The sequence below is a fragment of the Bos indicus genome, chromosome 6 (assembly GCF_029378745.1).
Source record: "Bos indicus isolate NIAB-ARS_2022 breed Sahiwal x Tharparkar chromosome 6, NIAB-ARS_B.indTharparkar_mat_pri_1.0, whole genome shotgun sequence".
Classification (NCBI taxonomy): domain Eukaryota; kingdom Metazoa; phylum Chordata; class Mammalia; order Artiodactyla; family Bovidae; genus Bos; species Bos indicus.
Genome location: NC_091765.1, coordinates 13266671 through 13290496, shown reverse-complemented (window position 1 = coordinate 13290496; position 23826 = coordinate 13266671). Strand labels below are relative to the sequence as shown.

Here is a 23826-nt window from a genome sequence, read left to right as displayed (position 1 = left end):
GCTTTTTAAGAAGAAATAATCAATAGCAACCTCATTCCCTTGTTAAAAATCCTCATATCTCTTTTAATATACATATTAGCCCTAAAAAATTTTGAGTTGATTTTTAAAAAAATAATTACAATCTAATATCAGTGAATTAAATAATATACTTGTAGTCTGCTGATAGTTAAATAAAGTCTTATGTCAAAGATTTTACAGGCAGGAGCATATAATGATTGCTGTGATATGGAAAAAATGGCAGAAGTGAAATGCACCTGGTGTCTACCTTATGCAGTGATATTTTGCTCAGGATGTTATCACTTTAATCATGGGCAAAAAAGATTAATTCTTAATACCAATAATAGCAAGCAAAATATGTGGTTGTCTCTAGCTTAAGTTCCCCAAATTTAAGTAATCTACCATCTTTCTTTACTTTTAAATGGGTACTATAAGACTGAAGTCACTCACTCCTTAGACCATCTAGATAACTACATATCTTAATTAGTTTCTTATTGTATCATTCAGGCTTATCACAATTGATGATTCAGTTAGGAGATTCAAGTCTTATTATCTTATATTTTTATAATTTTTTTAAAGGGGAAAAACAGAAACAGAGGTCCTTAGCACTTCTTTTTCTTCTGAAAATTAACTTATACAAGTTTTATAGAGTTTGTTGTGTTTGGGGACCAAAAACTTCAAATAAATAAATTTCCCAACTTTATTCATAATCAGAACTAAACTCATGGGGAAAATATAAATTTAAGATTCTAAAATTGCTGGGCTTTATGTAAATTAATACTTCATTCTTTTCCTTAAGTTTTTATTTAGAATTTTGAATATTCTGACATTTGTTTGTATGGGTAAGTATAGTAATGAGGAATAACTATGTTACTAGGAATTGTGTTGGAAGTAAGCAAGCAAAAAGAATTTCTTCTTGTGTGTGTATATTTGAAATTTCACTTATAGACTTATTCATTAAAAAAAAATTTTTAACTGGAAGAAAATTGCTTTACAGTGTTGTGTTGTTCATTTTTTATAAGATAAAAAAATCAGATAATTTCCAAGTTTGTTACATAGTTAAGCCCAGAAGTTATACCAAAAAAGTAGAAAATGAAGCTAAATATTGTGGCGATATAATAATTTCCTAAGCTTTAAATCAACTTTAAAAGATGATAGCAAAACAGATGAACAGTTCATACACCACAGCATTTAAAAATTCTACAGCTGGATAAAAATAGGTTATTTTATGACATGTACAAATTAATACTTAAATTGCAGAGCCAAATTCAACAAACCCCTCTGTAAAGGGCCAAAGAGTGGATTTTATAGGCGTTGTGGGCATGTGGTCTCTGTTGCAGCTTCTCAACTGTGTTAGGTTGTAGAGAAAAAGCAGTCGTAGACAGGAGACAAATAGCTGGCTGTATTAAAACAATTACTAAATTTTAAAATAAAATTTTCGATTGCTGGTTTTTTCAGCCACTAAAATATTAATTTTAGTTGCTTTTTGTATTTTGTAATACTATCCTTTAAAAAATAATAAAATATCATTCTATTTGTAAACAAAGAATATAGTGATATTCAGTCTCAGAAGAATGCTTTGAGACTGGTAGACATTCCTGGGTATGCTGTAAACTTTTTCTAAATATTTGGAATACAATCTGGAAATACATTTCAAGCTAGTTACAGTGCCTCTCTTCGTTTTGCTAGTGCAGTGAGGACTCTGGTAGCAAGGAGGTATTTGCAATGCATGGAGAAAAAGAGTAGGCAAACCTTCTGGGCAGACTTCTACCCCCAACTATACTGGACTTCAACCCCTCTATTGTGAGTATTCCCAAGCCTACCCCTCCCTTAATGCAAGCTTTAAGGGCGCCAGAGAACTCTACCCTCAGGGACCTTATTCCAAATCCACCAAGAAAAAAATGTCTGGAGAGGTAAGACTCCTGAGCATATGTTAGGGTTTTCCTCTGAAATGTGGTTGTCTCTTAAATTAGTCCTTAAAGGACTCCACAATCTGCTATTATCACAGTCAGCTTGACAGTTCCAGAAAGAGGAAGCATGTGGGGCAGGAGAGAGTCAAGAACAAAATTCAAATTCTTATTCAGAGTAAGTTCTAGTAATAGTTCTAAATGTTTCTGTTGATCACAGAAGGGAAAACGGCATCATTTCTCAGATACCTTTTCCTTTACGCAGATGACTAGTATGTTTATTCTAGGTTCACTTATTAAAGAAGAAGTTCTAAGAGATGCCTTACAGAATTTGTCCTGGGTCCTTAGGGGAGCTCTATCAGGGACATAAGTTTGCAAAGCCATGCAGGGGCTGAGCCGGCTTCCAGAGAGACAGCTTCCCATGCTTTGGTAAAGTGCAGTCTAGAGCAGCATCAGAAATGTATCTTTATTTCTTGTTCTTGGCTTGTGTTTTTTGTCATGGCATCACTTATAGATTTGCATTTTGGTCTGTGTGTTCTGTATATTTTTCTTGCATTAAGATCATGTACTTTTCATTGTAGTTTCTTTACTGTTAATTTATCTTGTCCCAAGAGCAAAACCATAAATGTGATGCGTCATTGCAAATGTTACTTAGATTATCTGTCCTGATTTTTGAATTATGATATCCTTGTTTTATCAGGTTGTCCAGAGATTTTTATTTTCTTGTTTCATTTATTTATTTCCCCAGTTGTACCAAAGAATTTTATCTTCTTTATTTCAGGCTTTTTGTCACTGTATAAATTTTCTGTGACTTTAGTCCGTGATCAATGAACTCTGGTGTTATTGTGAAAACAATTCAGTACTTTTCTTCTGTGCTGAATCAAAAGGTAGTAAGTCAGTCAGAAAATATTTATTGAGCTAGGTATTGATCTGAATGCTGGCAATATGTTGATGAGACAGAGTAAGGGGAGACAGACTTTAACCATGCTTAGGGAGGTTGGGGGAGCATGCTGCCCAGAGGTAGGAGTGTGTTGGGTTAATTTAAGGGGCAGAAAGACAGGCTGGCTGCAGCATTGTGAACAGAGGGGCTGGCAACAAGGTCTGAGAGGCGGACACAAGCCTACCTTGGCAGACGTTTAGCTTTCTTTCTAATTGTAGTGGGTCTTGGTAAAGGACTTTGGATTTCATTCAAAGTACAGTGGGAAATCTCTGAAAGGTTTTAGGGAAATAGTAGAACCTCTTTTATGCTTCAAAAGATCTCTCTGTCCCTGCCTCCCACTCTTGCTCCCTCCCTATGTCTCTGTCTCTGCCTCTCTCTTTTGTCTGTCTTTGCTTGGTGGAGAATGGGTTGTACATTCTATCAAGGGAGAAAGAAGCGGGGGCCGATTTAAGCTGCCCAGAAACCCCTGAGGTGAGCAATGTTGTCATTTAGTAGCTAAGTCATGCCCAACTCTTTTGCAAGCCCATAGACTGTAGCCTGCCAGGCAAATGATGATATAGGATTAAATTAGGGTGTTATCAGTGGTAATGCGAAGTGATCAGTTTCTCAGAGTATTTTTTGTTTTTATCAAAGGTTGTATTGGCTTATAAAAGAAAGACAAGGAGTTATTGGTTTAAGCAACTGGGTACCAGATGGTGCTGTTTACTAAGATGGAGTGGCATGTGTAAGAATGTGAATGAATGTGGTGTGTAGGTGAGAGAAAGAGATAATTCCTTATCCACGAAGTACACAGAATGTCAGGAGAGTTAAACTTTTCAAGTTTGAGTTCTAAGAAGACAGAAATAAGAGACTTCGATATTGTGAGCATTATCTTCTGAAGTCTTTTTATAACTGCTATGAGAAAGGTTCTTCATATAGTTTTGCTATTAACCCTAAAAAGATCTGCAAGTATAATGAAAATCTTTCTGGTAAAGCATTTTTAAAAGTATAAAATGATACAGAGCATGGTTATGTAATTTTTGGATGATTTATTAAAGGTAAATATTGAAAGAAGAAAGATATAGCTTCTGTCCTCTAGGAATTTTCCATCTAGTTTTAGAAGCAGGACTTATTCACATGAAATCAGTGAACTCTTAAATCAGTGAACCCTCAGTAGGAGAGTCGGTGGCAGTGTGGGTGGTGAAATGAGTACCTAAAAGATGCCAAGGAAGGAGCGGAGCAGCACAGACCACAGTGTCTGGGGGATGGCCAGAGACAGGGTTGAGATTCAGCCAGTGTGGAGCAGAACAGCTGCACCAGCTGTTTACAGTTTGAAACGTTTCCATGCAGACTAACTAAATAGCTGCTTCTGTGAGCTCACCAAGCTGTTCCTTCTATAATGCCTACCTGGAGCCCACCCCCAGCTTACTTCCAACCCTAACATGAGCAAACAAAGGATCAATGTGTGGACCAGCCAGGGGCCTTCAGGACCACTGTCCTCCAGTGCTATAGCCAGCATCCATTGTGATTGTTTGATGTGTGGACTGTACCAGTTGTTAAATATTCTGAATATCCAGTCTGTTAATGGATACATTGTAGCCTGTAGTAGATCTTTTTATTTTTAAATGTTTTTACTGCAGTATAGTTGGTATATAATATTATGTAAGTTTCAGCTGTACAGCGTAGTGATTCACAATTTTTAAAGGTTGTACTCCACTTATAAGTGTTATAAGATATTGGCTGTATTCCCTAAACTATACAATATATCCTTGCAGCTTATTATTTTATATATAGTTTGTACCTTCTAAACCCCTAGCCCTAACTTGCCTCCCCACGCCCCGCAACTGGTGTTGACCAGTTTGTTCTCTACATCTGTGAGTCTGTTTCTTTTTTGTTATATTCACTAGTTTGTTTTATTTTTTAGATTCCACATGTAAGTGATATCATACATTACCTGTCTTTCTCCTTTCACTTAGCATATTACCATTTAAGTCCATCCATGTTATTGCAAATGGCAAGTTTTCATTCTTTTTTATGACTGGGTAGTACTCCATTGTACACATTGTATAGTATGCTAGCCTGCAGTAGATCTTGGAAGCAGAGTACAATCTTGGTTCCTGTTGGGAAGAAGGCACATTTCCTAAGCATTTTTTGAACATCTATTAAGTGCCAGGCACTGGGCCTACTAAGGTGAATAAGACTTGCAAGCTTGACTTGAAGGAGTGTGATCCAAGGATGGGCAAAGCAGGAGTCCCCAGTACTGTGTCACAGTGTGGTGAGAAGGCACGGGGTGTGTGGAATGCCTTAGAATGGCAACTGAGTCTCGGAGGGTTATGGAAAAGTCAAACATTGAAGCGTTATGAGCAGATCACAAACTCCGTCTTGGAGTCAGTTGTATATTAGAATGATAGAGAAGCAGTGTATGAGTGTCTCTGGAGGTAACACCTCATTTTTATTGGACATATGTGGAATTTGTGAAATGTGGTTAGTATTTATGACATCAGGCTATCAAGAGCTTCATAAGCCAAGCTTCAGAATTTGGCCTCTGTTCTACTGAAAGACCCCTGACAAAGGTTTTTTTAGGAGAACTGGTTGGATTGTGGTTTGCATTATCAGAAGCTTCACTCTGTTTTCAGTGCCTAACAAGCACCGAGCACCTAACAGATGCTCAATAAATGTTTTTGGAAAATATGAATTAATTAATAGCTAAGAAGTCACCCAAGGTGGCAAATCTGGTTGTGGGCATTTTGTAGTTACAGGTGACAAGCCCCTAGATGAAACCAGAGGCTGTGAAGATTGAAAAAGTGATAAAGATACAAAAAGCATTTCTAAAAATATTTAAAGAACATGGAAAAACTAAGAATTGAAACTAAGAAGTTTTAATTATAACCTTCTGCTCAAAAAAAAATGTATTCTACTTCAAGTGCACACACATTACTGCTGTGAAATATTAATTGTATAAAGAATATTTACTATAATAATTTCTTGAACTATTATGCATTCTCCATATAAAATTATACAAAAATGGAATAGATGCCTTCAGTGAAAGATTACACTGTGATAAGAGGAATCATTTTCATAACATAAAAAATCAATATATAATACTATTTCTGTTATATTTTTCTTACAGTGTTGTTCATCCAAACCAAATTTGAATGATGTGATAATTTTTAAATCTTCTCTCTGCTATATTTAATAAGATTGGTTCTACGGGATATACAGTGGCCTTTCTAAGGTCACATGTATGGTGGAGCTGAGAAGACTCTGTTGAGAGAGAGCTGTCTTTTCAACTGTGTTTTGTTTTCTTCCCACACAGGCATCTGCTGTTTCTTACCCACTTTCAGTTGCTGTTTTGGACTGAATGCCCTTTTAATGGGTGAAACTTAAAATTTATTTGCTGTAAGAAATAGCTACTGGCTTTCTGGTTTCTTCATTTTCATTTAAAGATTTCTCTTAGAAATTTGGGGCATATAATATTACGTTTTTATTGCCAAAATTTTAAGGCATTAAAATTATATTTTATTTAATAAAATATATAATATTTTATAATATAGTATAAAATAAATTATAATACATTAAATGTTAAATATATTATAATATACAATATATTATAAAATATATAATTTATATTATATTAAAATGCAATATATTTATAAAATACGTATAATTTACAATTATATTTATAAAATATAATATATTAAAATTATATTAAAATATTATATATATTATAATATTTATAATATATAAAATTATATATTTTATATTATAAAATAAAATAATAAATTTTAAGTTGGACTTTTCAAACCTTACATTCGTGTCATATTTATTTGAGCTTATGTGTTTATAGTAAAACTTCCCTTAATATTTGCTTATATGAGGTAAAATGTTACAGTGATTGCCAGAATCATAATCATTTCAATGGTATCTTTGAGCTAATGAATTCTGTCTAAAAGCTATGTGAAAGCCAGGTGTCGAATAGAGATTGTGAGCTGAAACAGTGTTTTTGATTAATTATAAATGTTGCTGACATATTGTTTATTTTAAAATTTGAATTTTTCTACTCTTTACCTACCTCAGTTATCAATGAGTTTCAAAGGGGGCTTTGAAATATAATCTTATGTTTTACCTGATACCATAGCAACTTCTATATCTAGTATACTGCTGCTGCTGCTGCTGCTGCTGCTGCTAAGTCGCTTCAGTCGTGTCCGACTCTGTGCGACCCCTCTATTAAATAAACATATCATGTAGTTAAAATTAAGTCTCTAAGACTAATCATTTGTCTAGTGAAGAATTCTTACTTTATCATGGGAGGGATCACGTCAGGCAGAAATAATGCCTTAACACTAGAGTTGAAGTCTCTTTAGATTTGCTACTTTAGAATCATATCTTTCTAGACTGTCAGCCTTCTGAGGGAAATAAGTTAGAAAGCAGGTGTCAATACTGAGACAACTAGTAAAACAGAAGTAAATAGGAAGATTTGTGGTTCTTTTTCTTTTGGAAAACCACTGGTTGTCACATATAATTTTTTCTTTAGATTTACAAAAGAAGAAGCTCATTTTTCAAAAGTGAAACTCAACAGTTCTGTTCGTAAGGTGTATGTTTCACAAAATTGTCCATGTACCTGTAATATATAATCATTTCTTTAGAAATGGCTTGTCATTCAGCTTCTTATGCACTCTTACCTCATACATTCTGACTGCCTAAGTGACTGCAGATGGATAAAGTGTATTTGGGTTGTGTAATAAATACATAGAATGAAAGGTCTAGTTAATCCCTTGTGTCATCACCTCTCAAAGTGTGTTCCTTGGACTGCTCTCATCAGAAGAATCATCTGCAGTGTTTGAAACTGATGTAGATTGCTGAGCTCCACTCCAGACCTTCAGAATTAGAATCTCTGAGGTGGGAGCCAAGAATATTTATTTAACAGGATTAAGCATGATCTCTAAGTAACCCGTTAAGTGCATTAATGTATGATAACCACTGCTTTATGTTCTAAGTGGTTGACTTCACCGAAGAGATGGGGCTGAATATGTCACAACTGCACATAAGGGCATAAGAGTATAAAAACCCTTCACATTAAATTAAGTTTCCTCTATTTCAGGTTAATTCAACAATTGCCAAATTCCATTTCCGGACAAAGACACCAGGACCACGTAGGACTTGGGAACTGAGGATACTCTGCCAGTGAATAGGGCTTCCTGTAGTCTATGCGTTATCTTAAAAGTAAAGGTGTCTGCATTGTATTGCAATGAAACTTTAAACCACAACTCTTAAATTTAAACTCTACTTCCAAAAAGTAATCATTGCTATATACCTATATAGAGTCCTTTCATCGCTTAAGTTTATAAACTTCCATCAGAAACCTAGACTTCCATCAGAAATCTAGACACTGAGGTACCGTAAGATGTTGTTATGAAAATGTGCGCCCAATTTTTTGTAAAAGTCAAAGTTTCATTCCATGTTGAGCTAGAACAGTAAGATTGTTCTGAATGATTTGATCCTTCCTTGGAGTTGAAGTCTAGTATAATTTCCTGGTTCAATTCCACACTTGTGGCTAAAATGTCATGTTGCATATGAGGGATGATTGACAGTTCTTCTGGCCTTATTAAAATTTCTTAGTAAAATAAATTAATGTGAGGTGTTCAATATTCACTCTGTTTATTTTTAGTTTTAAAAAGTATATGTGCATTTCTGAAAGACCTGTAAAATTAAGTATTAAATCAGTTTTTTTCCAAGAAAGTAAATAGTGAACTCCATTGTCTACATACTCTTTTCTTTCTTTCTTTTGTGATATAGTTCAGTTCAGTTCAGTTTAGTTCAGTCGCTCAGTCGTGTCTGACTCTTTGTGACCCCATGAATTGCAGCACGCCAGGCCTCCCTGTCCATCACCAACCCACGGAGTTCACTCAGACTCACGTCCATCAAGTCAGTGATGCCATCCAGCCATCTCATCCTCTGTCGTCCCCTTCTCCTCCTGCCCCCAATCCCTCCCAGCATCAGAGTCTTTTCCAATGAGTCAACTCTTCGCACGAGGTGGCCAAAGTACTGTAGTTTCAGCTTTAGCATAGTATTAATATATAAATACAGATTAAAGAGTCTGTCTTTTCTTTGGTGTTGGTTTGTATGAACTCACTAGTGAATTCTTTGAAGAATTAAACAGTAATCCAGATGGACAGGTCAACTTCCATTTCCATTTAAAGTGTGACCCATGCAGTTCTAGCCATGTGTCAGACCCTAGCCATGAGATCGCTAGCCAAGTTATTGATCCTGGGGTGCCTTCTGGTCTATTGCTAACCGCTTGATTTGGCACTGGGACTAGATCTATTTTTCTTATAATAAACAGTTGACTTAGATGTGGAAAACAGCAGGAGAATAACAAATAAATAAAAAGGTGTAGAAATGTCAATGCATCTATCATTTATTGAGCTCCTATTGTTTGCTGGGTTATGTAATGCTGGTCTACATACCATTTATAGATACAACTTTCATTTACTCCTAACGATAGCTCTGTTAATCAAATATTAAAATGTACTTTTATTGAGTGTCTGCTATCCCAATGTACTCTTCTTAGGGATTTTACTTGTATTTCCTAAATTAGTCCATATAGTCCTATACATTTTATGAACAAGTAAACTGAGGCTTATTTGAGTTCAGTACTTTGCTCAAGGTCATATAACTCATAGTAAGTGGTAGAACTAGATGGAAAAGGTAGTTCTTCACATTTCTTCTTCTTTTGTTCTCTTGTGATTTGATGGTTATCTTTAGTGTTATGTTGGATTCCTTTTTCTTTTCTGTATGTGTATCTATAACAGATTTTTGGTTTGTGGCTGCCATGAGGTTTTCTTTATAACATGGAGAATCCCAGGGACGGGGGAGCCTGGTGGGCTGCTGTCTGTGGGGTCGCATGGAGTCAGACACGACTGAAGCGATTTAGCAGCAGCAGCATCATATATGTATTTGTGATTAATTTCTTAATTTTAAATGCATTAAAAACCCTACATTTGTACTGTCCTTGAAAAGATAGTTCTAAGCTCATTGTATTGGACTTTTTGAAGAAAGCAAATTGTATAAAGGAAACATTAAAGAAAATTAATAGTGGGTTCAATGATTTTCAACAATTGAAAAAATTGCCCACTTGGGAAATTTCAAGTAAGATCATTACTTATACTCCATACCCAAACAAATTTCAGATAATTAAAAGTTTACTTATCCTCCATACCCAAACAAATTTCAGATAATTAAAAGTTAAATGGAAACAAAAATAATTTTTTAAAGCTAGAAGAGAATGAAAGGAAGTATTTCATTGATTTTAGGGTTGTAAGACATAAAAGCAATGGAATAAAAATCTAGAAGTAGAAGTTAATACTTTTAAATTTAAAATTTCCATTAAAGAGAAAATAGAAAACTTGGAAAATTTTGCAACAAATATGGCAAAATATTATCTTGCCCGTATGAAGTTTTTCAAAATAATATAAAAAAAAGACATTTGAAACTCTAAAAGGACGAAAATATGGGCAAGTCAAAGAAGACAAAAATTGCAATAGGCATTAAATGTATGACTGGGTTTTTAAACTCTTCAAAAGTAAAAAAGATAAAACAAGACCATAATGATAGACGTATTAATTGAGCAAAGCAGATTTGAGCATGTGACTGAGTTGAGAAAGGCTCTTCCACAGTTTTGGTGACATCTGCTTCAGCCTCTCTCAAGGATAGTTTAGCAGTATTTAATATGTATCAACAGTCTGCACCCATTGACAGCACTGTTCCATATTTAGGGATTTAAACAGTGGACATAGTCAAGGCCAGGACAAAGACTTAGGTATGTAACTTTTTGTCACAGCAAGCGTTCTTTCTCCATGTGGGATCTTAGTTCCCTGATCAGGGACCAAACCTGTGCCCCCTGCCTTGAGAGCACAGAGTCTTCACCACTGGGCTGCCCGGGGAGTCCCTATTGTAGCATTCTTAACTGCAGTGAAAACAAAGGCAGTATTCTGCAAATAACTAGGGAAAGCTAAAAAAAAAGTTATAATCCAACTATAAACTACTATATGAGATTTTGAATTTCCCTTACAACTTTTGAATGGTGTGAAAGTGAAGTTGCTCAGTCATGTCCGACTCTTTGTGACACCATGGACTGTGGCCTATCAGGCTCCTCCCTCCATGGGATTCTTCAGGCAAGAGTACTGGAGTGGGTTGCCATTTCCTTCTCCAGGGGATCTTCCCAACCCAGGGATCGAACCCAGGTCTTCCGCACTCCAGGCAGACGCTTTAACCTCTGAGCCACCAGGGAGTGGTGTAGGCATTATCAATTTGGTGATGTTAGTTTTTATTTTTATTTATTTATTTAAATTCATTGGGTTTACTTTAATTTACAGGCTTTTGAAAATAGACCATCCACTCAACCGATTTGCTTGAACAGCTTGTGTACATCAAGTAATGTTAGTTTTTAAATGAAAAAGCCTAGGTATTATTATCCCAACTTTGTAAAAATATTACGTATATGCGTAGATACAGTGTATATGAGAAGACTTCTAAAAGAAAATACATAGAAATAAGCAGTGTTAAGTTTGAGTAATGGAACTAGAGCTGCTGGCTGTTTTTCTTTAATGTATGTTTTATTTTTTAATTTATTTTTGGTTGTGCTGCGAGGTTTATGGGATCTTAATTAACCTGACCAGGGATAAGCGCAGACTCTTAACCACTGGACTGGCAGGAAGTTCCCTTTAACTCATTTTTTAAAATGTTCTATGAGAATATGTATATGCTTTTATAGTGATTCCCCAAGGATTTTTTTTTTTTTTTTAAAGAGAGGAGATTTTAAAAACAAAAAAGTACTTAAAGAACCTAGAGAGTTGTATGTGCATGCTAAGTCACTTCAGTCTTGTCTGACTCTGTGCAGCCCTATGGGCTGCAGCCCGCCAGGCTCCTCAGTTCATAGTATTCTCCAGACAAGAATACTGGAGCAGGTTGCCATGCCCTCCTTCAGGGGATCTTCCCAACCTAGAGGGATCAAACCCAAGTTTCTTGGGTCTCTTGCATTGGCAGGTGGGTTCTTTACCACTAGCGCCCCCTTGGAAGCCCAGAAAGTTATATAGTTTTAGACAAATAACTCTGATGGAATATGCTTTTCTGTATCCTTTAGGTTGCATAAGAAATTATTATTTCCTATTCTACATTTAACTTTTCAATTCATTTTGAGGAGAGGACTTTTTATAGGTATACTTTACTAAATTTTTCCTGGGAAAACAAGATTTACTATTATAAGTGTGTATAGGTGTAATCAGCATTTAAATAGCAGGTATGGTGATTAATTAAGAACAGCTGAGAGAGGTTTTATCCACTTTGGAAGCAGTCCAGGTTTAAATCCCACTCAGGAAAATGTGTCAGTACAAGCTCGTAAAAGTCTTCATGCTGCTTTGAAAACAGAGGAACAAATGTTGTCTTTGAAGCCTGCTGTGCTCTGGAGCTTGAAACTTTTTCCCTGTGCGTCGTAGTAATAACAAGGGTGATGGAGACGTTGCTCTGGATTCACTTGTTGAATATAATACGCAATAATATTTTGAAGTACAGTGATTGAGTTCCCGAGAATCACAACTCTTGAGTTAGCAACATTAAAGAAAAGAAACCTTGGTATTCCAGTGGTGTCAGTGCCATATGCTCAAACTTCAGGCCCTGCCCCTGGCACAGGAGAGGGAGTTGGGTGCCAAGGGAAGTCAGAACATGATCACTGGGGCCCCCAATGTGACTGCATTAATTTGCCCCCAGAACAGGAAGCAGCAGACACTGGCATTCAATAGTGGAAAGATATATGGCACCTTTGGGCAGAGCCTGGGAGGTGGTATCTTATGGTGATATGATCATGGCCTCTGAAATAAGACTGACTGGGTACCAATCACAGCTCTGACACTTATTAAAAATATCCATGGACAAGTGCTTTTTCTTTTTTTTAAGTAAAGTATCTTTATTATATTAAAAATAAATCAAAAGGAAATCTTTCATGTAAAACACTGGGGAAAATCACTTAAAATATTTATCTTCACAGCCAAACCTAAGTTTGGCGGTAGAATAGTCAAAAAGTGAGTGAAGTCGCTCAGTTGTGTCTGACTCTTTGCGACCCCATGGACTGTAGCATACTGGGCTCCTCCGTCCATGGGATTTTCCAGGCAAGGGTACTAGAGTGGGGTGCCATTTCCTCCTCCATGGACGAGTGCTTTAATCTAACTAAACCTCAGGTTCTTCAATTGTGTGTTTTATTAACTGAGAACATAAATATTTTTGCATATAGTGGGATTAGCCTACAGTTAATATTGTAGTAGTAAGTGTGAGAAAGACAAAAAGTACCAACTATTATTCATTCCTTCAGGGAGTTGAATAGCCAGAGTGTAACCACACAAAGCATGTCACACAGTCTCATGAGTAGAGGAATGACTTATAAAAAAGCAAATCTAGGGGGCATGTGGAGAAGGCGATGGCACCCCACTCCAGTACTCTTGCCTGGGAAATCCCATGGATGGAGGAGCCTGGTAGGCTGCAGTCCATGGGGTCGCTAAGAGTCGGACACGACTGAGCGACTTCACCTTCACTCTTCACTTTCATGCACTGGAGAAGGAAATGGCAACCCACTCCAGTGTTCTTGCCTGGAGAATCCCAGGGATGGGGGAGCCTGGTGGGCTGCTGTCTATGGGGTCGCACAGAGTCGGGCACGACTGAAGCGACTTAGCAGCAGCAGGGGGCATGTAGAATTCTTTTTTTGTTTTATTTCTTTTTGGCTGCACCATGTAGCATGTGGAATCTTAGTTCCCTGACCAGGGATTGAACCTGCACCCCCGGCAGTGGAAGCACAGAGTGTTAACTACTGGATCGCCAAGGAAGTTGCATAGAATTCTGATATGGTATATGTCAGTTCATATTCTATAAGAAAATATTTTTTAAATTTAGGAAAAAATCACTAAAACTACATAAATGTGCACGAATCTTGTAAAAATGGTGAACAATTGACTTATTCAATGTGCCTTTGACAATTATCTTTGAACAGAACATAGTGAACAAAAGTGTGCTGACTCTAATCAAAACACGTGTAATTAATCCTCTTAAGTGAAATTATAACCAGAAGAGAAAGGCTTTAGGTCAGGGTAATCTTTGTAATGATTTCTTTACATAATTCATGTTAAAGTAATAGTTAAATCTATGAAAAGATGTCATTAGTAGAGGGAACTGAACTGCTCAAATATGCCACACTTCTTACATGTGGGAAAGTGTTAGTTGCTATCGTGTCTGACTTTTTGTGATTCCCTGGACTGTAGTCCCCAAGGCTCCTCTGTCCATGGAATTCTCCAGGCAACAATACTGGCGTGGATAGCCATTGCCTTTTCCAGGGCATCTTCCTGACTCAGGTCTCCCGCATTGCAAGTAGATTCTTTACTGTCTGACCACCAGGAAAGCCAGGAAAAGGAAACCAAATAGAAGTGGAGCTTCTCCGATTGTAAAGGACTGTACCTTGTTGGGATGCCGCAGGATTTTAATATATACCCAGATTCTCATCAAGCTTCATATTATGTGCTGGGTTCCCATATTAAACATTGCTAATCAGAAGTGGCACAATCTAAACATCTTTTGTTTTTTATTTTTATTGAGGTATAGTTGATGTACAATATTATATAAATTATAAGTATGCTATGCTATGCTAAGTCACCTCAGTCGTGTCTGACTCTGTGCGACCCCATAGACGGCAGCCCACCAGGCTCCCCCGTCCCTGGGATTCTCCAGGCAAGAACACTGGAGTGGGTTGCCATTTCCTTCTCCAATGCATGAAAGTGAAAGTGAACGTGAAGTCGCTCAGTTGTGTCCGACTCTTTGCGACCCCATGGACTGTAGCCTGCCAGGCTCCTCTGTCCATGGGACTCTCCAGCAAGAATACTGGAGTGGGTTGCCATTTCCTTCTCCATCAACCCATAATGCTATGCTATGCTATGCTAAGTCACTTCAGTCGTGTCCGACTCCGTGCGACCCCATAGACGGCTGCCCACCAGGCTCCCCCGTCCCTGGGATTCTCCAGGCAAGAACACTGGAGTGGGTTGCCATTTCCTTCTCCAATGCATGAAAGTGAAAGTGAACGTGAAGTCGCTCAGTTGTGTCCGACTCTTAGCGACCCCATGGACTGCAGCCTACCAGGCTCCTCCATCCATGGGATTTTCCAAGCAAGAGTACTGGAGTGGGGTGCCATTGCCTTCTCCGAAATTATAAGTATAGTGATTCACAATTTTTAAAGGTTACACTCCATTTATAAATAAGTTTATAAAATGTTGGCTATATTCCCTATGCTGTAAATTATATATCGTTGTAGCTTATTTTGTGCATAATGGCTTGCATCTCTTATTCCTCTACTCCTACGCTCCTCTGCTCCTTTAATGCTCCTCCTTTGCTGTCCCCCTTGGTAACTGCTAGTTTGTCCTCTATATCTGTGAGTTTGCTTCTTTTTCGTTACATTCACTAGTTTGTTGTATTTTGGATTCCACATATAAGTGATATCATACAGTATTTGTCTTTCTCTATCTGACTTATTTCACTGAGCATAATACCCCCCAAGTCCATCCATATTGCTGCAAATGGCAAAATTTCTTTATTTATGGCTGAATATTATTACATAGAGTGTGTATCTCTCTATATGTATATATCTCACAGCTTCTTTACCCAGTCATATGTTGATGGACATTTAGGTTGCGTCCATATCTTGGCAATTGCAAATAATGCTGTTATGAACATCAGGGTGCAGGCATCTTTTTGAGTTAGTATTTTTGGTTTGTTTCAGATGTATACCCAGGATGGAGTTGCTGAGTCACATAGGAGTCCTATCTGTAGTTTTTTGACCTCTATACGGTTTTCCACCATGGCTGCACGAATTTACCTTCTCACTGACAGTATACAAAGATTTTCTTTCTCCACATTTTTACCGTTTGTTATTTGCTGTCTTTTTGATGATAGCCATTCTGACAGGCGTGAGGTGATATTTCATTGTGGTTTTGATTTGCATTTCCCTGATGGTTAGTGATGTTAAGTGTCTTTACATGTGCCTGTTAGCCATCTGCATTTCTTCTTTGGAAAAATGTCTGTTCAGTTCTTTTCCCCTTTTTTAAAAAAATCGAATTGTTTGGTGTTCTTTTGCCCCCCACTCCCGTTTTTTTTTTAATTGAATTGTTTGGTTTTTTGATGTTGAGTTGTATAAGCTCTTAATATATTCTGAATATTAACCCCTTATCTATCATATTGTTTACAAATATTTTCTCCCACTCAGTAGGTTGTCTTTTTCACTCTCCACACAAATTCTTACACACACACCACGCATACACCTGTGCACATATATGTTAGTTTAATTTTATATATCTTGTTACAGATACAAGAATGTGGAGGTAGAAGTAAATATATAGTTTCCCTATGAGTGAAGTGAGGTGTATTTTATATGCATAATAATTCTAAAAGGAAATAGCCTCTCTCACTGGTATCTTGGTCAAAATAATTTAAACATGCCGATCATCTCTTTCATTTAGAAGTTAGTCTTATTGTAACTACTGGGGATAGTGCAGTGTATTGCTATGTGTTGTTATACATTATAATCCCTTCTTCTTTGGATAATTTTTGCAATAATGGAAGCTTATGTTACTGCTTTATGTAAAATTTCCCCCTTCAGAAAAGAACAATTTTATAATAATAGAACTATAACAATTTTACCAATTTTATTAAAAATTGTTTAACAATTTGAGCAATAATAACAATTTTATAATAATAAAATTATAGTTTATTATTTCTCAGAAACAGGATCCTAATAGTTCTATGTAGTCAGTATCAGTAAAATACCATTTCTTTCTGTGTTTCTTTACTAATGTCATAGTTGGCAGTTATCTGTTAAACTAATTAAGCTCAGAGAATGTTGAGTCCATGGCCTATCTAACCAATTCCATTGTTAAGTTTTCCCGTGATTTTAACTGTAAGATAATAATGATGCAGATGGAGGGCATACATGCATGCTAAGTAGCTTTAGTCGTGTCTGATTCTTTGCTACCCTGTGGACTGTAGCCCGCCAGGCTCCTCTGTCCATGGGATTCTCCAGGCAAGAACACTGGAATGGGTTGCCATGTCCTCCTCCAGGGGATCTTCCCAACCCAGGGATCGAACTTGCGTCTTCTGAATATCAGGCAGCTTCTTTACTGCTGAGTCACCGGGGAAGTCCTATAGTTGGAGGGCATCCTGACCCCATTACTCTATATTCACATACCCTTAGGAAGAGTTAGGCAAGATTCTATTTATAATTCTATTAGATAACCACAATAAATGGTTATCTAATAGAATTATAAAGGTGAAATAATATAATAAGTGTAAATGTTGCTAATCAGGATTTTATTTTTGAATTTATTTTTTAATTGGAGGAAAACTGCTTTACAATGTTGTGTTGGTTTCTGCCATATGAGAATCAGTCAGAATGACATATATAATCTCTCCTTCTTTAGCCTCCCTCCCCTGCCCCCATCCCATCCCTCTGGCTTTCACAGATTGCCAGGCTGTCATATAGTGTATGTTATATGGCAGTTTCCCACTAGCTATCCATTTTACACATGATAGTGTATACATGTCGATTTTAAACCAAGTTTTACAATTTAGTGAGTCGTGAAAATGTACTTGATTCACCAAACTTCTCATTAGTTTAATTCATAGTGACCAGTGCTGCTTCATGTGTCTATTTGGCCTGTTTCACTTTGTTGAACTTCTTCCTTTATTTTATCTTATTTCCACAAAGGTTTATTGATCTACTCTCTGTTAAACCCTGTGCTGGCCAGTGGAGACAACCCAAGATGAATAAGTCATGGCCTCATCTAACCTGGAGGGTCAGGCTAGTTGGGGAGATAGATATGTCAGCATATATTTGGGGATCCTGCTATAGCCATTGACAACATTTAGTGCAGTGTTGTTTTTATGACTGGTAGTCAACAAGCGTTTATGAATGACTGAATGATTCTCAGGGTGTTATGGAACCCCAGAGTAATGGAACTTGGTCAGACTTGAGGGGAGAAGGGTGGGTTGGGAGGGTGTTGTGAAGAAGTTTTCCGAAGCCTCTGGAAATAAACCCACAGGATCCACTTAATACAAATTCTTGTAGAAAATTAAAGGCAGGAGGAGAAGGGGACAACAGAGGATGAGATAGTTGGAGGGCATCACCGACTCAGTGGACATGAGTCTGAGTGAACTCCGGGAGTTGGTGATGGACAGGGAGGCCTGGCGTGCTGCAGTCCATGGGATCACAAAGAGTTGGACACGACTGAGTGACTGAACTGAACTGTAGAAGTCAAAGAATAAAAAACAACTAATAGAGAATTCTCCATTTCTCATTAAACCTGGCTTAAGCTCAATTTTTAAAAAACAGTCTTGAGCATCTGAACCAAAGCTTAGTTTCATGAGATGAATTAACCCTACTTTTGTTTTTAGTTATGTTTAAATTAGGAGATCCCTTACTTTTCAAAATTCTCTTTGGAGTTGATGCCAATACTCTTACCCCAACCAGTCAAGAATTTGTTTTGAAAGCTGCCTCAGAAGAAGTTCAGATATTCTGTGAAATGCAGTTAATAACTGGAGGGGTTTTTATTGACTGATTTCCAACAGAGAATTTGTAGTATAAGCTAATTTTTTTTTAAAGGCAGTACAAGCTACAAATACTTCATTTGCTAGTCCTTTCCCACTGCCATGTGTCAGGTACTATAATTAATTAAACACATTTCTTTTTAAAGCCACCTTTCCATACCTTTTTTACATTTCAGTGTAAAGTTAAGGAAGCTCTTTACCCTTCATAGAGTTAGAACTGAATAGCTGGAACCATTCTAGACAATTATAGTTCGTACATAGCACAAGGGTAAATTTAGAAAGTTACAGCAGGTCACATCCATTGTGGATAAAGCGGTACTTCAGTTGTGCCCTGGTCTTATGGGGAAATGTCAGCTGCATGCTATTAGTATTCTGAGCGCATGAGAAACCTCCCGTACAGATTTCTGTTTTAGTCTCATTGGTGTATGTATATACGTGTATACTGAAGTATATGTATACCTTGCAGTTTTTATTGTATCAGCACTTCCTGGCGTTCATGCAAGATGTTGATAGGTCAGCAGTATTTGCTTCCACAGGCAACACAAGAAGTGCTTTCCTATTCTTGGGAGTCTTGTTGACAGAGAAATGGTAAGGAATGAAGACAAATCCAGTATCACTGCAAAAAACCCCAGACCATCTCCCAGAGGTTACACCGTGGCCTCTGTCCATAGTCCACACACTCTCCCAGACCTTTGAGTCTTGCATTTTTAGCACATACCATGCTGTGATGGCACATCAGATTTCATTAGACCAGAACCACACTACTGTGTTCTCTCCAATTTTAGGTATGCTCTTTCCCCAGTTTTCTGATCTTGACTAGTATTATTGCTCATTACGTACCAAAGCTAGATGTTTCCAAGGTTTCCTTAATTTCTTCTTTTCCATAAACCCTTAAATTCAATTCCCCTAAATTGTATAACTTCTTTCCCCTGCATGTATGACACATCACTTCCTTTTTCACGTTGCTGTCCCCCAAACGTTGCTCACTAGGACCATTGCAATAGTATCCAGATTATCTGACAGACTTCATTCTCTTTACCTCTAACTCACCCTCCATATGTTACTCCAGTGATTATTTTGAGGACAGCATTCTGATCTTAGCAGTTCGTGCCCTTTCACCTAAAGGGTAATATTCAGTCTTCTTATTACAGCAAGTAAGAACATTCACAGACTGGGCCCTGCCTTACGTTGAGAATTTTAACTTCTTTGTCATTTCCGAGTTTATAATTCACCACGCTGCATTACTTATAGTTTCGTGCATACTGTGTTCTTCCCTACCACTATGACATTTCACTCGCTAGTCCTGTGCCTGCTGTGTTTTCCACCTAACTTATCACCAGGAACTTTGTAAAATACTGTGTTGCTATTCCTATTATATGTTCCAAATGTAAAATAGATTGTAAAACACACAAGCATTTATTGCTTGGATTACTGTTTCTAAATGGATATCCATGGATCCATTCTTGCCCACTTCTATCTAATTCATGGACTATGTTGCAGCTAAAACATATTTTCTAAATGCAGATCTTAAAATCTTTTGAGGGGATATATGTGTGTTCCGTTGCTCAGTCGTTGTTACCCCATGGACTGTAGCCTGTCAGGCTCCTATCCCCATGGAATTTTCCAGACAGAATACTGGAGTGGGTTGCCATTTCCTACTCCAGGGAATCTTCCTGACCCAAGGATAGAACCCAAGTCTCTTGTGTCTCCTGCTTTGTCAGGCAGATTCTTTACCCACTGAGCTACCTGGGAAGCCTTTGAGGGGATAGATCATGTTCATTTCTTCTGTATTTAATTCTTTGCATTTAACACACTGCTTGACTTCAAAATTGTCTTATTCTCAACTAAATAACTTCTTATAAAGAACTGGTTAAATTCTTTTAACTATTAATTTTTTTTTTATTGAAGCATAGTTGATTGACGATTTTGTTAGTCTCTGGTGTACAAAAAAAGTGATTCACACACATACATATATATTCTTTTTCCTATTCTTTCCGTTATGATTTATTAAAGGATACTGACTATAATTCCCTGTGCTCTGCAGTTGGACCTTGTTGTTGATCCATCCTATATGTATATTTTATTATCAAAATAATCTGTTTTTAGACTAATTTGTTTTCACTTTTTCCAAACTGAAGCTTTGATTTTTCTAATATGTACACATTTATGTCTTTTCAGTGATTTAATCAAGTTAATAAAATGAATCAAACTGGGAAATGATTTCCTTCTTATACAGTACACATATTGGGTATCCTTTAGGTATTTTTTAATTTAACTTTAAAGTTTTATTGACTTTCAACTGTGCACCACTGGGCCAGCATAGAGAGAGTCAAGAAATGAGTGTAAAAAATGATTTTGTATGTTATATTTAGCATAATGTAGACTTTTTGAGAATTGGAGTTTTGCTTTCCATGTAGATCATCACAAATGTGCAAAGAGCCTGAAAACTGTGTATACTCCTTTGGGACCCACATGCTTTGGAGAAGGGGTCGAATAAACAACTTCTTAAAAATTATATGCACATTAGAAGGATTGACTTTTGCCATTTTATAGATAACAACAAACTTAAGAACAGTTTAACCAAAGGGACTAGTGACTCAAATTATTTCCAATAAGCAACATAATTACCATGCTGAAATTCCTGACACCCAGTAATTAGAAAGATTTCTAAAAAAACAGAAATGCCAAGAGTGGCACAAATAGAGTTCTTAGGTCTGTTATTCCTATAGAATTAAAATATCGTCTTGGGACAAAAATGATACTAGAAAGTAAGGAATTCAAATTCTTATTCTCTTCTGGAGTAGATGTTAATATTATATAACATATGTACTCAAAAAAGTAAAATTAAAAAATCGAGTTACTCAGTTTTGATGCATTTTCCCTAATTTGGTCTTTTATGGGAAATGATTTCCTGTACATGGGAAATGAGTCCAGAGTTACATTTTAAACAAGTAGAGTCAGGTTGTCACTGTGTGTGGTTGCTAAGCTGTAAATAAGTGAAAATCTTCTAGAAAATCAATCAGACTGCCAATTACAGATGTACACTGGACTATTGTAAACAGAAAGCCCTTCTGTATTTCCATGTGAGTTTTAGGAGGGCCACACTAAAATTAACAATGTAATTGGAAAATATATGCAAGTTCTTTTAAAATAGTGGTCATATTTGAAGGTGAGCCATTGTGAAACCTTCCTTGGAAGAATGTATTTTCTTGTTCAGCCTTGAATAATTCAGTGCTAGAGAAGCAATCAACCTTTTTGTGTGTGCAGTATGACGGGGTGCGGTCAGTGCCTCATTTGTGCTGTGTCACGAAGCTGCTTTTGACTGAGTGATGTCTGCTTCAGAACAGATGGTCCAAAGATGAATAATCAGACCAATGGGGATAGAAATTCAGTGCCTACCTCAAGGGGGCAATAGTAAATTAACACTGTAGGATGCCCAGCATAATAAAGAATTGATGAAAGACATTTTCACTTGGTTGGGTTTATTTTTGTCATATCACGACAGTTCTAAAGGCTTTCAAGGGAGACTAAAACCTAATTCAGGTTCATTTATCCTGATCCTTGAGTATAGCAGTGGGATAAACTCTAATATACCTTTCCTCCCAAAGGCTCTGTAATATTTTAACACACGGATTAGGCAGGGAATGAGAAGAGTTTTGTGTAGAGAATATTTCTTAAAGAAAGAATTAAATAAACAATGGTTACCAAATTATATCAAAAGCTCTCTTTTTTCTTCTGACTGGAGTGTTATTATGGTAGGTTATTATTCATTTATGAAACCTACTCTTATGGCCAGTGCTGGGCAAAGGGAAATTCCTTTGGGGATTTGTGTATATGACAGAAAGCTTGATAATCTCTTCCATGTTTTGGCCCATGTTCATTTAAGTTTAAGATGGTGGCAGAACATTTTTACGGAGATGTCCAGCTCATTGAAAATTAGGAAAGATATTAGGCTTGGGATACAGATTGTTTTAAAAATATGTTTTTAATGTTTTACTCTCAATTAATACTCATTGGAGATCCCAAAGCAATAGTAGAGAACTGTTTAGAATTCAATCCTATACAGATGCAGTGTGTGCTATTAAATTTCTATTGTGGAACTCTAGGTTTTCATTTTTTTTTTTTTTAATTGGAGGATAATTGCTTTACAGTGTTGTAGTGATCTCAGCCATACATCAACACAAATCAGTAATATTTATATATATATCCCCTCCCTCATAAGGGGCTTCCCTGGTGGCTCAGATGGTAAAGCGTCTGCCTGCAGTACAGGAGACCCGGGTTCAATCCCTGGGTCGGGAAGATCCCCTGGAGCAGGAAATGGCGACCCACTCCAGTACTCTTGCCTGGAAAATTCCATGGACAGAGGAGGCTAGTAGGCTACAGTCCATGGGGTCGAAACGAGTCAGACAAGACTGAGCGACTTCTGACTTCCATTTCCTCCCTTGTAAGCCTCAGCCCACACGGCCACACCCGCCGCCCCCCATTCAACGTCCCCCATTCCCCATTCAAAGTCCCCTGCCCCCCATTCAACGCCCCCGCGCCCCCCATTCAACCCCTCTAGGTTGTCAGAGTGCCAGGCTGGGCCCTCTGTGTTGTGCAGCAGTTCCCCGCTTGTTATTTACTTCACACATGATAGTATATACATGTCCATGCCACTTTCTCAATTTGCTCTACCCTCTCCTTCCTCCAGTGTTTCCACCAGACTGTTTTCTATGTTTGTCTCTATTTCTTCTCAGTAAATAGGTTCACCAGTACTGTTTTTCCAGAAATCAGAAAGATAAAGCCAAATATCAAATATTAATGCATGTATATGGAATCTGAGTTTTCATTAATTTTGGTGTTGGCATGTGAAATGCAGATTTCCATTATACCTTGGCTATTGAAAAAATTAGCGAATATTATGGAGAAACTAATATTCAGTAATATAAGATTTGTAGAATATTTTTTCTGGCCTTTGCATTGTTAGCATTCTGAACATAAATAAATAAAGCAGAACTTTTCAAATCCATCCGTTCAGGTAGTAGTGTGAGGGGTGGTGTATGGCATGAAGCCATAATGTGACGGGGTACCTCTACACCAAGAGGAAGCTGCAATGCTTGAAAGTGGGGGTCACATGCCTGATCATATGCCATTTTTTCCCAAGTATGATATGCTCTTTAGGGAGGAATATTAACTCTAGATAAACAGTTTAAAGCAATTATTAAGGTGCTTAGCTCACTGACTGTAGTACTACCTTTAATCTGTCTAATTGAAACCTCCCAAAGAGCTTCCCTGGTGGCTCAGACAGTAAAGAATCCACCTGCAGTGCAGGAGACCTGGGTTCCTTCCCTGGGTTGGGAAGATCCCCTGGAGAAGGGAATGGCTACCTACTCCAGT

The 23826-nt window shown here is 37.2% G+C and overlaps 1 protein-coding gene and 1 long non-coding RNA gene across 19 annotated transcripts in view; both read left to right on the top strand.

The window, feature by feature from the left end:
* Window positions 1-23826, top strand: part of ANK2 (ankyrin 2) — a 286106-nt gene that overhangs the window by 34222 nt on the left and 228058 nt on the right. The window lies entirely within an intron of this gene.
* On the top strand, window positions 3324-8933 carry LOC139183514 (uncharacterized). The gene is made up of 2 exons (XR_011567010.1): window positions 3324-6222; window positions 7925-8933. It is a non-coding gene; the product is annotated as an uncharacterized lncRNA (long non-coding RNA).